We start from the raw sequence: 12,358 nt of genomic DNA, 5'->3' as shown, positions 1-12,358 counted from the left end.
ATTGTGTATCAAGTCAATTGTCATATTCAGCACATGAAATGATTCACCTTAAATTACTTTTAATTGGAGTGTAATAAATAAAATTTGGGGAGCCAATAACAACACCCTTAACTTAGTATAGAAGAAAGAGATATTACTGATTCTCTTAATTAATAATTACAATAACCTTAATTGGGTTTTATAGAAACCAAATCATATCGTCAAATAAGCTCTATTCCTAATCAATCTCAATCAAATTAATCTAATCTTATCTTAATCTCAATAGCTATGATACGATGTACCGTAGTACACCATATTACAATGCAACATAATTAATTACTGCAATATCCTCCTGCAATTGCATGTTTCTTTGAATAAGAAATACATGATTGGTTGATATCACATTCTTTGAAATTGCAATTATTAAATGTTTGGTGTCCCCAATGAATATCCATTGTAGTTGAGATGGTCATTGATTGTCTGTGTAGTCATCACTATCGCATCCCGCTCATCGTGGAGTCTATTAGAGTCGACGATCACTAAATCAAATCATTTGATTGGATAACAAGACTTGATAATTATATCTTAGTCGAGATTATAAATGCCAAAAATTGAAGACTATCAAGGAGATGGAAATTGTAAAATAAGAGTTGGAGATTTTATTCAATGACAGCCTGCGGACAATGTTGTCACTGTTGATAATAGAAGGTAAATGCACTAGATTGATCTCTCAAAAGAGATTATGCTCTGATACTATATAGAAGATTAAGATATTATTGATTCTCTTAGATAATAATTATAGCAACCTTACTAAGATTTTATAGAAATCAAATTATATCTAGAGATAAATTTTATCTTTAATAAATTTCAACCAAATCAATTTAACCTTGTCTTAATCTCAATAATATGATAGTGTAATTTAGTACATTATTCCAATGCAATGTAACTAATTACTCCAATACTTAGCAACGCAAAGACTTGTCTCTCTCTCTCACTCACACACACATATACATATAAAAACCTTCTCTGTTACTCTTGTGACGCCTCACAAAGAAACCATGAACACAATAAACTAGAGACCACCGCACATGGAAAGGGTTCCTCCTCTTTCTCTGCTTCATCAGATGGTGCTTCTGCTTCCTCTGATTCTTCACTAAACGGATTGAAATTCGGCAAAAGAATCTACTTTGGAGATATGGGTAATGGAGTTTTGGCCAAATCAAGTAATGGGTCATCATCAGTTTCTGAAGTGGGGCCCACTTCAGCCCCTTCCATGGAGAAGAAGAGGAGAGGGGTTTTGCAAGGAGGGCAACCTCCAAGGTGTCAGATTGAAGGGTGTAAAGTTGATCTAAGTGGTGCAAAGGCTTATTATTCAAGGCACAAGCTTTGTAATATGCACTCCAAGTCTCCTAAAGTCATTGTTGATGGTCTAGAGCAGAGGTTTTGCCAACAATGTAGCAGGTCAGTTGGAGATTTAGTTGTTCAGTCTGTTTGATTTTTTGATAAATGTTTTCTTGATGTTTTGACTTTTTATTGTGAATTTGATTTCACATTTGGGTTCTAAACGTTTCATGCTATGATTATGGGGTTGATAATTGTTAAGCAATGAAATAAAAATAATAAGTTTATATGGGGCCCAATGTACGGATCATCTTGTTATTTACTTTCCTTGGGAAATATATTGGAGTTTTTTTTTTTGGTATGATTAGTTGTTTGAAACTATTTCTTTTGTAGTAGCTTGATTAAGGGAGTCTTGGTTGTCTTTCCATGTTGGCAAAGTAGGATGTGTAGTGGTTGTAATCCTTGGTTTTGGGGAAATGAAGATTATCCTACTTTCTAACCAAAGATAGGAGATGCAAACTTTCTCCATTGAGTTCTAAGGTTGTAATCTCCCTTTGATGAGATTGATTAGCTGAATTAATCTTGAGTTATCATCCCCACTTTAGGTTTGAAACATTTCTAGACTTTTTCAATTGGTATTGGAGAAAAAAGTGATCCTATCGTGGATGACATGCACTCGAGGACAGAAGGAGAAGGCTGCAACAATCATGGATCTAGCAAATTTGGGTGCAAAATTGGAAGGGATTGTGAAGATAATAAAGGAGTTTGATGTGGTTAAGGATGCCAAATGCAAGATATCAACTCTAACAAGATTAAGCTTTTAAGAAGGTACATGCTGATTAAATAGCTGGATTGGCGGCAAATTAAACTGGAATTATGGAATATCTGACTTATTGGGGGGGAATCCCGATGTGAGGATGCATGGTCGGATGGTCGAAATTCCGTCTGTTAGTTGCTTGATTGAGGGAGTCTTGGTTGTCTTTTTCATGTGGCAAAGTAGAACGATGTGATGTAGAAGACTTCATGGAGCACTTGGACCATCAGAAGTTCAAGCAGAAGGCCTAAATGCGTTATTAGAAATGTCGAGGTCTGGAATCTGAATCATGTGGTGAGACCCATTCCTGAATGGAATGGTTAGGATCTTCAGGATCCATGTTTTCCCATGGATTTTTCATTTTTGGGCATTATTCCTTCCTTTAGATCTTTATATCAGCAAATTTGTCTTAGCAAAGTTTTGGTTTGGTATTAACTTCGTGTTAGAAACGCTCATTGTCGATTCTACCTTACTTGTTGAGCTTAGTAGTATATTTCCATGCTAATTTTTATTTATTATAGGGGTGCCCAAACCCGTAGGTCCGACTAGTAGGGCCGAGGCAACTAGCCTCTTAAAGCCCCATATGTTGCCCAACTCCCCGGGTACATGCAATATCCCACAAACCACACATACCAGGTAAGCCGAGATAAATCCATGTGTGTGGCCAACAAGGGGGCTTGAACTTAAGACCTCTCCCTTTTTTGAGGTAGGCCCTGGCCACTACACCCAACACTCATTAGTTCCATGCTAATTTCTTTTTTGCTGTCTTTCATTATTTTTTGTGTTTGACCAAGAATGAAACTTTTTCATATGAAATATGAGGTAAATTGGAAGGCCAATTATCTTTGAATTAATCAAATTCTCTTTGTGAGTTCTCTTTTCCAGTTTGATTCCAGTTTCTTTTGGATATTGACATTGGTTGTATCCGTTCATTGTTTCACGCGGCGTCACTATGGGTGTTAGGGGTAATCTCTTGGGTACTTGCTTGATTTAGATGAAGTCTTGGTTGCCTTGCTATGTTGGTAAAGTAGGAAGTATGGTATGAGTAATGTGTGTAATCCTTGGTTTTGGAGCAATAAATTATCTTGGTTTCTAACCAAAAATAGGAAATGAGACCTCTCTCCATTGAGTTTTAAGGTTGCAATCTCCCGTTGATGAGATTGATATGCTTAGGTCATCAGTTCTTTTTTTGGATGAAAAGCTATCTTCAACCCACAATCTTAAAGTTGCATTGCAATGTGTCATCCAACTTACTATCACCATTACCGGCTTCAAACAGTTTGAAACTATTTCACCTATTTCCAAGTTCAAATTGGATTCAAGTATGGCCTTATCCATCTTCAACCTAAAACAAGCACTTGTGGTATTGTTTTCGAGTGCTACTTGTAACATTAGAACCCCAAAGAATTCTGAGCTATCTGGAGATCTCTTGGTTATTCTTGGCAAATACGAAGAGGGTGTCACCTTTTGTAGAACCCTAAATTTGAGAACTCATGTAGATTTTGGTGTTAGTTTAGCACTATAGTTCTCTTACATAAGTGTTGCCAGTCTTGAGACATCCCATCATCTAGATGCGGAGAATGTGAGTGAGGCCTGGCTCGGATTATACAAGGCATAGGTGGCATTTTAATGGATGAGAAATATCAATCGTCAACAGCTATATTGGGGTATATTATCTTTTCTCCATGGCAAGTGAGAATTATTTTATTTACTTTGCGCATAAGTATGTATGAGAGGTCTGTTATGAGGTGTGAAGTTTTAACTTAAAATTGCTAGAACTGTTTTCAATGAACTTATACTTCTATAAAAGTTGAATCCTAACTGGTCATGAGGTAAGTCGGGTAAACTTGCCAAAACACATTACATACATGCTCATCATTTGAATTAAAATATTTGCACAAGTGGGATGTTCATGGGGTCTAGGACATGTTGAAGGTTTGAATAGGAACAATATGTGGGAAAAAATGTCATGTAATATGTGTAAAAGAAAGTTTAGCATTTGATTTTTTGTTTTTCCGTTGGATATTCTATTTTCAGTGGGAACATAATTGTTGTAATCCTTTGTGTTTCTTTTGAATTTTCTCCTGTAAAAAGTTACCTTCTTTTTGGACAATAGTTGTGCTTAAATGGTTAAAACGAAAACGTGCTTTCAAAGTGTGACCAACATTTATCAAACTGGCCCAAAATTGGCTAGGCAACAATAATACTAGCTATGCTTTTGGAGCTGAATATTGGACAACTTGGAAATAGAAAATCACAATTCCTATTTTTGAGGGATTTTAGGAATCTCCCCAATATGAGAACAAATAAAGTTGATTGAGATGGTTCAGGTATTTACAATAGAGATCAATGTTTGTTCCAATAAGGGAGTGCTTTGGTACAAGGTTAGGTACAAAAAATGTAGAGGATGACCAGAAATGAGATGAATTGAGGTGATAAGAGATGTATGAATGTACATGCCTTGACACAAGAAAATTGAACGGCGATTCATGTTACTGGCCCTAAAATAGTTGGAATGAGGTGGTGAAAATGATGATGATGTTTGGGCTCTATCACTATAATTGGGGATTTTGTACTTTATCTGCATATCCTTTTGGGGTCACAAGAGGTTATTTGAATACACATGCCTTGACACAAGTTGAGTGGAAAAATTGGATTCATGTTACGGACCCCAAATAGTGGGGATAATATAATCGGGAATTCTGTTTCATATTCACGTCCTGTCAAGCCTTTCTTATGTTGTGTGGAAAAGTTCATCTGTATAGAAGTGGTGGTGTTAGTAAACAAACCAAACTTTGGGATTTTGTAGGAAAGCTTGAGGGAGAATGAGTGGTAAGGTCTTTGTCTTGAAATTGAAAGAAGTGATTTCTTTTGTTAAATTAGTCCCATGAGCATGGTTCAATCGATTCAATGGAGCTATGTAGAAGTTATTTTATTTTTTTGCCCTTCTCACAATTGCAGGATAGATCATGTTCTTTGTTAGGACTCATTTCACTGTTCTTATCAAATGTTGGTAATGTTGCAGTCGAATGATCCTGCGAGGATCCAGGAGTTCAGAAATATTATTGTTGGAGACGGTTTTTAATGCATCGAAAGAATAATGATAATCAATGAATAGTGAGTGGGATTACATATACAATTTTATAGTAAGTCTACTTGTCTCTAGTACCTTCAAACATTATTTGCAAATTTAATGAGTGGGGTTTAACATCACATCCATGTTGGTTTTGATTCTAATATCGTTGAACAACTAGCAAGCAATTTGTATGTTTTAGTTGGTATTTAGTCGTTCGAACCATCTTTGATTCTTATCCATGTCTTCATACATTTTTTCTTTCCAATACCCTATCATGTATTTAAAGAATTTTGTTCTCTATACAGATTTCATGAGCTCTCTGAATTCGACCAAGGAAAACAAAGTTGTCGTAGAAGTCTTGCTGGCCACAACGAACGTCGGAGGAAGCCACAACCTCAATCTTTATTTTCTTCACACTTTGCATGGTTGTCCTCATCTCCCCAAGGTTAGATAATCATCAATAGAGATCACTTCTTGAGGGTTCAGAATTGATTCTTGAACAGGGTTTGGTTTGCACTCGGTTTCCTGATTCTCGCAGAAGCCAGAAGCCAAAACCGGGCCAGAAGCTGAAGCTGCCCATACTAGCTTTTGGATTCTAGCTTCTAACGGAATGCGGGTAGACCACAAAAAATGAGTTCTTTTGGATGAAAATGTCCATAATATTCAACTTAATGACGAAAATACTCCTGAAATGATTTGAGGTTTTGATGTTAACTGACCAAAATAGTTAACAAAGGCATGGCTTTGGACATGACTGATTGAACAGGGTTCATTTAGCAGACCCCAAATTTTTGGGATAAGGCCTTGATGATGATGATGACTAGAATGTCCACAATCTGTTTTTCACCAAATGCCCCACAGCTTCTAGAGGTGTTTTTGGACTCCAAGAGCACTTCGTTGTCAAACAATCAATGTTACAATCACAATTCTTATCTAAGTGATTCAAATAGAAGTCATTCCGTAGAAGCACTTCTACTGACAGTTGTGCTAGACCATAGTCACCAGAATCTAAGACTTATTGAAAAAGTCGCGACTAAATCGTGATATTTTCCTTCACCGATTAAATCGCCACATTTTCATTAAGCTCTCAATTTTTATGAACTTCACAATTCTATCATGAACATCACGATTAAATCACAAACTTTGTGATAGAATCGGGAAATTAAAAAAGATGTCCTTGATGCACTAGTAAGAGAAGCTGCCTGACCACCGATGAAGTGTTAGATAATGATGATGCAAATGAAGATGGCATTGATTTTGATCAATCGATGAATCTTAACCTACACTAATGATTGTTAATATTATTATTTTTTTAACCATATAAACGTTGATTGTGTGGTAGACATTTGATTACTTGTTGTAATTTAATATGTGGGGTTTGGTGATTTTTTATTGTAAAAAGTATTTGATTATATAATATGAGAACAATTACATGTTCTTAACCCTTGCTCTATTTTTTCTTTTCCGATTCTTTGCTAAATTTGCCGTATTTTTCGAATTTTTTCCCTTGCTGACTTATTCCTGAACCCCAACTTGGTGACTATGCACTAGACGAAACCCAACTGGTTTTGTGCATGTCATGATTTTGTGTTTGATCATTTGTCGTTTGAGAATTCGTGATACTTCATTGGCAGAAAATGGAAGCAGAGTTGGGGGCTTTCTGATGGATTTCACGATGTATCCAAGACTGCCAGCAATGGATCTATGGCTGAATGTAAACCAACCGACTGCAGAGAGTCCTCCGGCTAACGTCTTCTCTAATGCATCCCTCCCATCTCTCAAGGTTCAATAGGTGGGACAGTCTTAAACTCCAGCTGTGCTCTCTCTCTTCCGTCAACTCAGCTATTGGGCCCTAGAAACCAAGCGTCGGGCCTTGCGGTGAATAACATAATGAATTCTGATGTGGTTTCAATGGGTCGATCAATGGCACCTCATAGTTCTGCAATGGCCAATTTCACAAGCAATGTGTGGAGTTTCAAGGGCAACAAAGCTAGTGGCAGCTCACAAACGATGCCACATGTTTTGAGCCTCGGTCAAGTTTCACAACTTGAGTTAGGTCAGCAGATGGACCGACAATATATGAAACTTGGGCATTTCCGGGGTCACGGCTCTTCCGCTCATCAGATGCATTGGCCTCTTTAAAAGACCCCGTTATAGCTCTGGTCCTAGGATTACTTTCGGGTCCTATGTTTTTTTGGTTGTCGAAGCATATTAAGGTATGTTAGCATGATTAGTTCATTGTTTTGAAGTTGTGCATACTTGCTTATAAGCGCGTATTGAACCTTACCTTAGATTAATGAATTTGCATTTAGTCGTCATTTTTTTTTTCATTTGTTAGAAGGAAAGCATATATGCATTATAGGCATTTTGTTACAACCCAAAGAGAGAAGGGCTTAACGTTCTTCACCATTACCGCCTAGGTCCTTATGTGTAATACTTGGGTTTGTAAAACGCTTTCCGTTTGAAAATCGTTCTCTTGTGAAAATCGAGGTGTTTGAATCTAAATTGGCTATCAATAAATCAGAACTTGATTTAATCCAAATTGTTTGTTTTTTTATTAATCATTTTTAAATCACCTAATATTGATTGGTCTCTAGGTCACTTACCATCCTAATTTCAAAATGAATGGAATGCCGGATGCTTGTGCAATGCGCTTGAACCTTCGACTATGATCTTCTCACACTTTAGATGACTAGGAAATGATTCATATGGATACCGAGTTGACTCATCTAAATCATCTCGTCTCCATGAGATAAACCATTTTAACTTGAATCAAAATTATTTATTAATTTAAGTTTATATTCAAATATATATATATTTTTTTATCTTTTCTTTTATAAAAAGTGGATTAGAAGAAGCTCAATCACAAAACCATATTGTCATATGGATGATGAGTACTAAATTATTAAAAAATTAATTATTTTATCAAAAGATTATAAAGCCCAATTGATTTGGCTAACTTTTATTAATTCAAGATATTGGTCTGAGTCATATTGAATCATGGACAAGTCAATGTGATGAGTGATTCACATTGTCTATCTAACTCGATTGCCTTTGAAATTGGGATGACTTGCTTGTGTTAGGCCCAAGCTAGGGAATTTCAGGTCGAGCTCCGATTGTGTCACACTCTTGGATTTGACCTAGTTAACTGCAATTCTATCTTAATAGTAAAACTAGCGACAAAGATTTGTTTCCTTTAGTTATGTGTTTGAAACTTTTATGGAGTTGAGGCGTGCAATGATAGAAATTAGTTCTATCTCATAAGGGATGTATACCTAGAGGCGGAGCTAGTAGGGGCAATTGCCCCCACAAAACTTTGAGACACCCCTTTCAAATTTTTGTTGATGAAAGGCCTTCTCATATACTAATTGGAAATGACCTAAATATCCTTTTCTCCAATTTTTAATAAAAAACCTCTCAGTTTTTCCCTAAAGCCTTTCATCTTCAAGTTGTTCAACTAACCATAATTTGCCCCCCACTACAAGAAAATCCTCGCTCCGTCCCATGTATACCCTCTTTTATCATAAAATACATCATAAGAATAGATTGTTGAGTTGTGATTTTCTAACTCCCCCCTTCTGACATACTCTCCTGATGTGGCATGTGTTAAAACCATAGATTTCTTTTCCTTAGGATCCACAATTAGACATCCTCATAAACATGTGTAGTTATGTATCCCAATAAAAGAAATCTATGATTCTAACACAAGTCACGTCATGAGAGCATGGTGGAGTATATCAGAGAGGGAAAACTTGAAAATTTTCACTTGGTCAATACTCGGCAGATGTGGCATGGACACAAAATCATAGATTCTTTTCCTCAGGATACACAACTACACAGATTTTATGAGATGTGCAGAATTTATGATTCTGTGTTCATGCCACGTCAGCAGAGTGAAAACTTTCTAGTTATAGTAAATCAGAACTCTATTCTAGATTCTTATATGATCTCACCCTAACTTTACGAACTCCAAATTTCGAAATTTGATGTTTCTACCTACATCAAAAAGTTTCTCCTCCAGTCTCAAGCGGCACCGTCCAAATTATTCTGTGGGTCCCACCCAAAGTATCATATTAGTGGACACAATACCCAAAAACTGTCAGCCTCATGACGGGTATCATATCCTAATTTCATCTCTGCTTTTGCTAACAAATCACCAGAGAATCCTTCGCCTCGTATTTTTCTTGTCTCCTGTCCTCTCCTTGCTTACCTCAGTTATAGGCTTTAGAACAAATAATTCCGAATTTAATTGCTCTGTAACAAAAGCTTCCAACTCCTTTCCTAAAAGAGAGATTTACCCGCCAGATCCAGGGGTGTCAATGGGTACCCATTTTCCTGAAACCGATGGTTGATTCTTTTTTTTTTTATATATTAAAATTGAATTGAATTAGGTCTAATTTAAAATTGAATCGATAGGAATCGGAATCATTAGGTTCTATCTGATGAGTACCCTTCGATAATTAGAATCAATTTATTTTATCATTTAGTTTTACATTATACATGATTCAAGGTAATCTTATATTTTAAAATTAACATATATGATAAAAAAAAATTTTAACTTTCATATAAATTAAATATTTGAGTTTAAGATAAGTCATTTCTTTTTAAATTTATTTTTTTGTAAAGAAACTAATTTGAATATTTGAAAATAAAAGTCATTAAATCATCATTTTAGTGGAACAAATTATTATTAAGTTGATACTTTACAAATAATATGTTATTCTTTAGAAGGAATTTTTTTATTTATTATAATGATCTTGAAATAATTTTTCTCATTTGATTCTTGATAATCGAAACCAATGGATACCTATGATTTTTTATGGTTCCGAATCCGTTTCCACTTATTTTAAAATCAAAACTGAAATCTACAAGAATCAGAACCAATAAAATATAAAAGTTATGGTTCCCATATTCATAGGAACCGAATCGGAACCAACCTAGCCAGACCTAACTATTGTATTTTTATTATAAAAATTCCCCTTGAAGTTTTGACAATTCCCAAGGAACCTTACTTTATGAAGTTTGTTACCCATCAAACCTTATTTTATAGAGTTTGTTGGTATTGTTACTTAGGAAACCTTGGAGTGGGGATCCATGTCATTAAATTCAAATTGATGGGTTAATTTATTACTTAATATACCTTGGAATAGATCCTAAGGGCATCAATTTGCAATAGTAGAAACATAATATGATGACATAGGTTATAAAGGACAAAATTTTAAGAACTTTGAATAAAAAATTTAAAATAAATTAATTTTTATCATTTAATTTTAAATTTGGGAGTTCAATACCCATCCATTTTCAATACCTTCAATCAAGTTCAAAAATGAATTTTTTTTGTCCCTTTGAATCTAAGTTTTTCCATTAAATCTAAAATGATGTGGTGTTGGATTGCCAATTTGATAATCCATGTGGGTACAATGACCATAGTCATGCTAGCTTGATTCATGAAATAAGGTTTGTTCTATAATAGATAGGTCTGCCTGATAAATTTCTCTTCGTATAATCCCAAAAGGACAACATGATTGGGTCAGGTTATTCGATAATTTGATATGATCTGACCCAACTTAAACCGATTCATTAATATTGGTTAAAGTGTAAATGGGTATGTTTTGATTTGACTCTTATAGGAGTTAGAACGAGAATAGTTAATTTTTCTTAGTTTTGATACCTATTGTAAGTATTCGGGAAATTTTGGTTTCACTAAAAGAAAAAAAAAAAAAAAAAAGTAACAAATAATAAATAAAGAAAAATCTAAACGTGAAAAAGAAAAGTAAAGGTGAAATTGATCGAGGTTTTTGTCCAACACAGTGTCCTTAAGACAGATTTGTTCATGTTATTTGGTGTCTACTGTTTTATAAACAACTGTGTCCCAAGATATAATGATTAGACATACAAAGATAGTACTTCAATCTGTACGTCTAGCGAACTAAACGTTTATGTTTATATACTCAAAGATGCACACAAAAATCAAAATGCAAAGTAATAAAATTTTGATAAAAATTTTTAATGCCAAACAATGAAAACAGATGGAATTAAAAAGGGTGGATTAAACCCAAATCTAAAATTATATCCAGCAAAAATGACCTTTGGCTCACATCCACGTGAAGCTAATGGTCGAGATTCTCACATTAATGATTTTCATACCATGAATTTTAAATCCTTCTTGAACCCATGGGCCCCTTACGTGTGTATGGGTTTAACCAAGCCTCTTTCTCATATTCTCTTATGTGACATGAGAAGTTCTATATAACAATTAAATATTTTCTTTCTATTTATCCAATGTGGGACTAAAGAGTTTCATTAACAAAACTCAAAAGTTCCACAAATCACATAAAAACAAATCATGACTAGTAAGGATTGTTTAGAGTTGATTTTTCATTCACCCATAGAGATTTTTAGATAATTTACTAACTGAAAATATTTTCTTTAATAGAGGGAATAAGTACCCAAGTGAGCCCACTTCAAATAAAGTATGGATCCCACTTATCATCATGATTCAAAGTGACCCACTTGATTACAAAAAATCTGTATAATCTGCAGATATTTTCCAACACCTATCAATTCCAATTCTCAAATCAATGGAATCAAAATTAGAACCGTAAAAAAAAATTCTTTAAACTACTCTAATTCTCAATCTTTATCAATTTTTGATTCTCAAGCAGTTCAATTTCAAGAGACCTAACTCTAATTGATTAAAAAAAAAAAACCCAAAATTATCCTATTAGTTTCAATTTTGGTTCCATTCCACTTAAATAAGTACCCATTGACATCCCTAATATTAGGTGTATTTGAATGGATCAACAAGATGCATGATTTAAAAACTCGGTTTCATGTCTTGTCTCATCCAGACCTGATATCAAGTCGTCTCAGACGAGTTTTCCGATACGTTTGAGACGTCTCGTGAGACAAATAAAAAAATTGAACGTGAGTCCTAAATCTCGAGCAAAAAATGATTTTGTGAATTGACCTCATTCAGCTCCGCTACTGAGTTAACTCAGGCAATATGTTTCGGTCTCAGACGAGTTTAAAAACCATGATACGATGTAAGTTGAATTGATTTTTTATTATTTACCCGATTTATATATGGGGTGACTTCGAATCGGTTAGGTTTTGGATCCACCTTGAATTTATCCGATCACCATCCA

General features: G+C 34.8%; 1 pseudogene across 1 annotated transcript; it reads left to right on the top strand.

Annotated features, from left to right (window-relative positions):
• The first annotated feature begins 996 nt into the window (after positions 1–996).
• On the top strand, positions 997–7,528 carry LOC147381926 (squamosa promoter-binding-like protein 9; annotated as a pseudogene). The gene is made up of 4 exons (XR_015174249.1): positions 997–1,331; positions 1,372–1,440; positions 5,516–5,655; positions 6,845–7,528. The product of XR_015174249.1 is annotated as a squamosa promoter-binding-like protein 9 (transcript).
• The last annotated feature ends 4,830 nt before the right edge of the window (positions 7,529–12,358 follow it).

The sequence above is a fragment of the Akebia trifoliata genome, unplaced genomic scaffold (genome assembly GCF_017979445.1).
Source record: "Akebia trifoliata isolate Shusen 1 unplaced genomic scaffold, ASM1797944v1 Contig00135_ERROPOS630964, whole genome shotgun sequence".
NCBI lineage: Eukaryota > Viridiplantae > Streptophyta > Magnoliopsida > Ranunculales > Lardizabalaceae > Akebia > Akebia trifoliata.
Note: the sequence above shows the minus strand (reverse complement) of the source record. Positions and strands in the feature narration are given on the sequence as shown.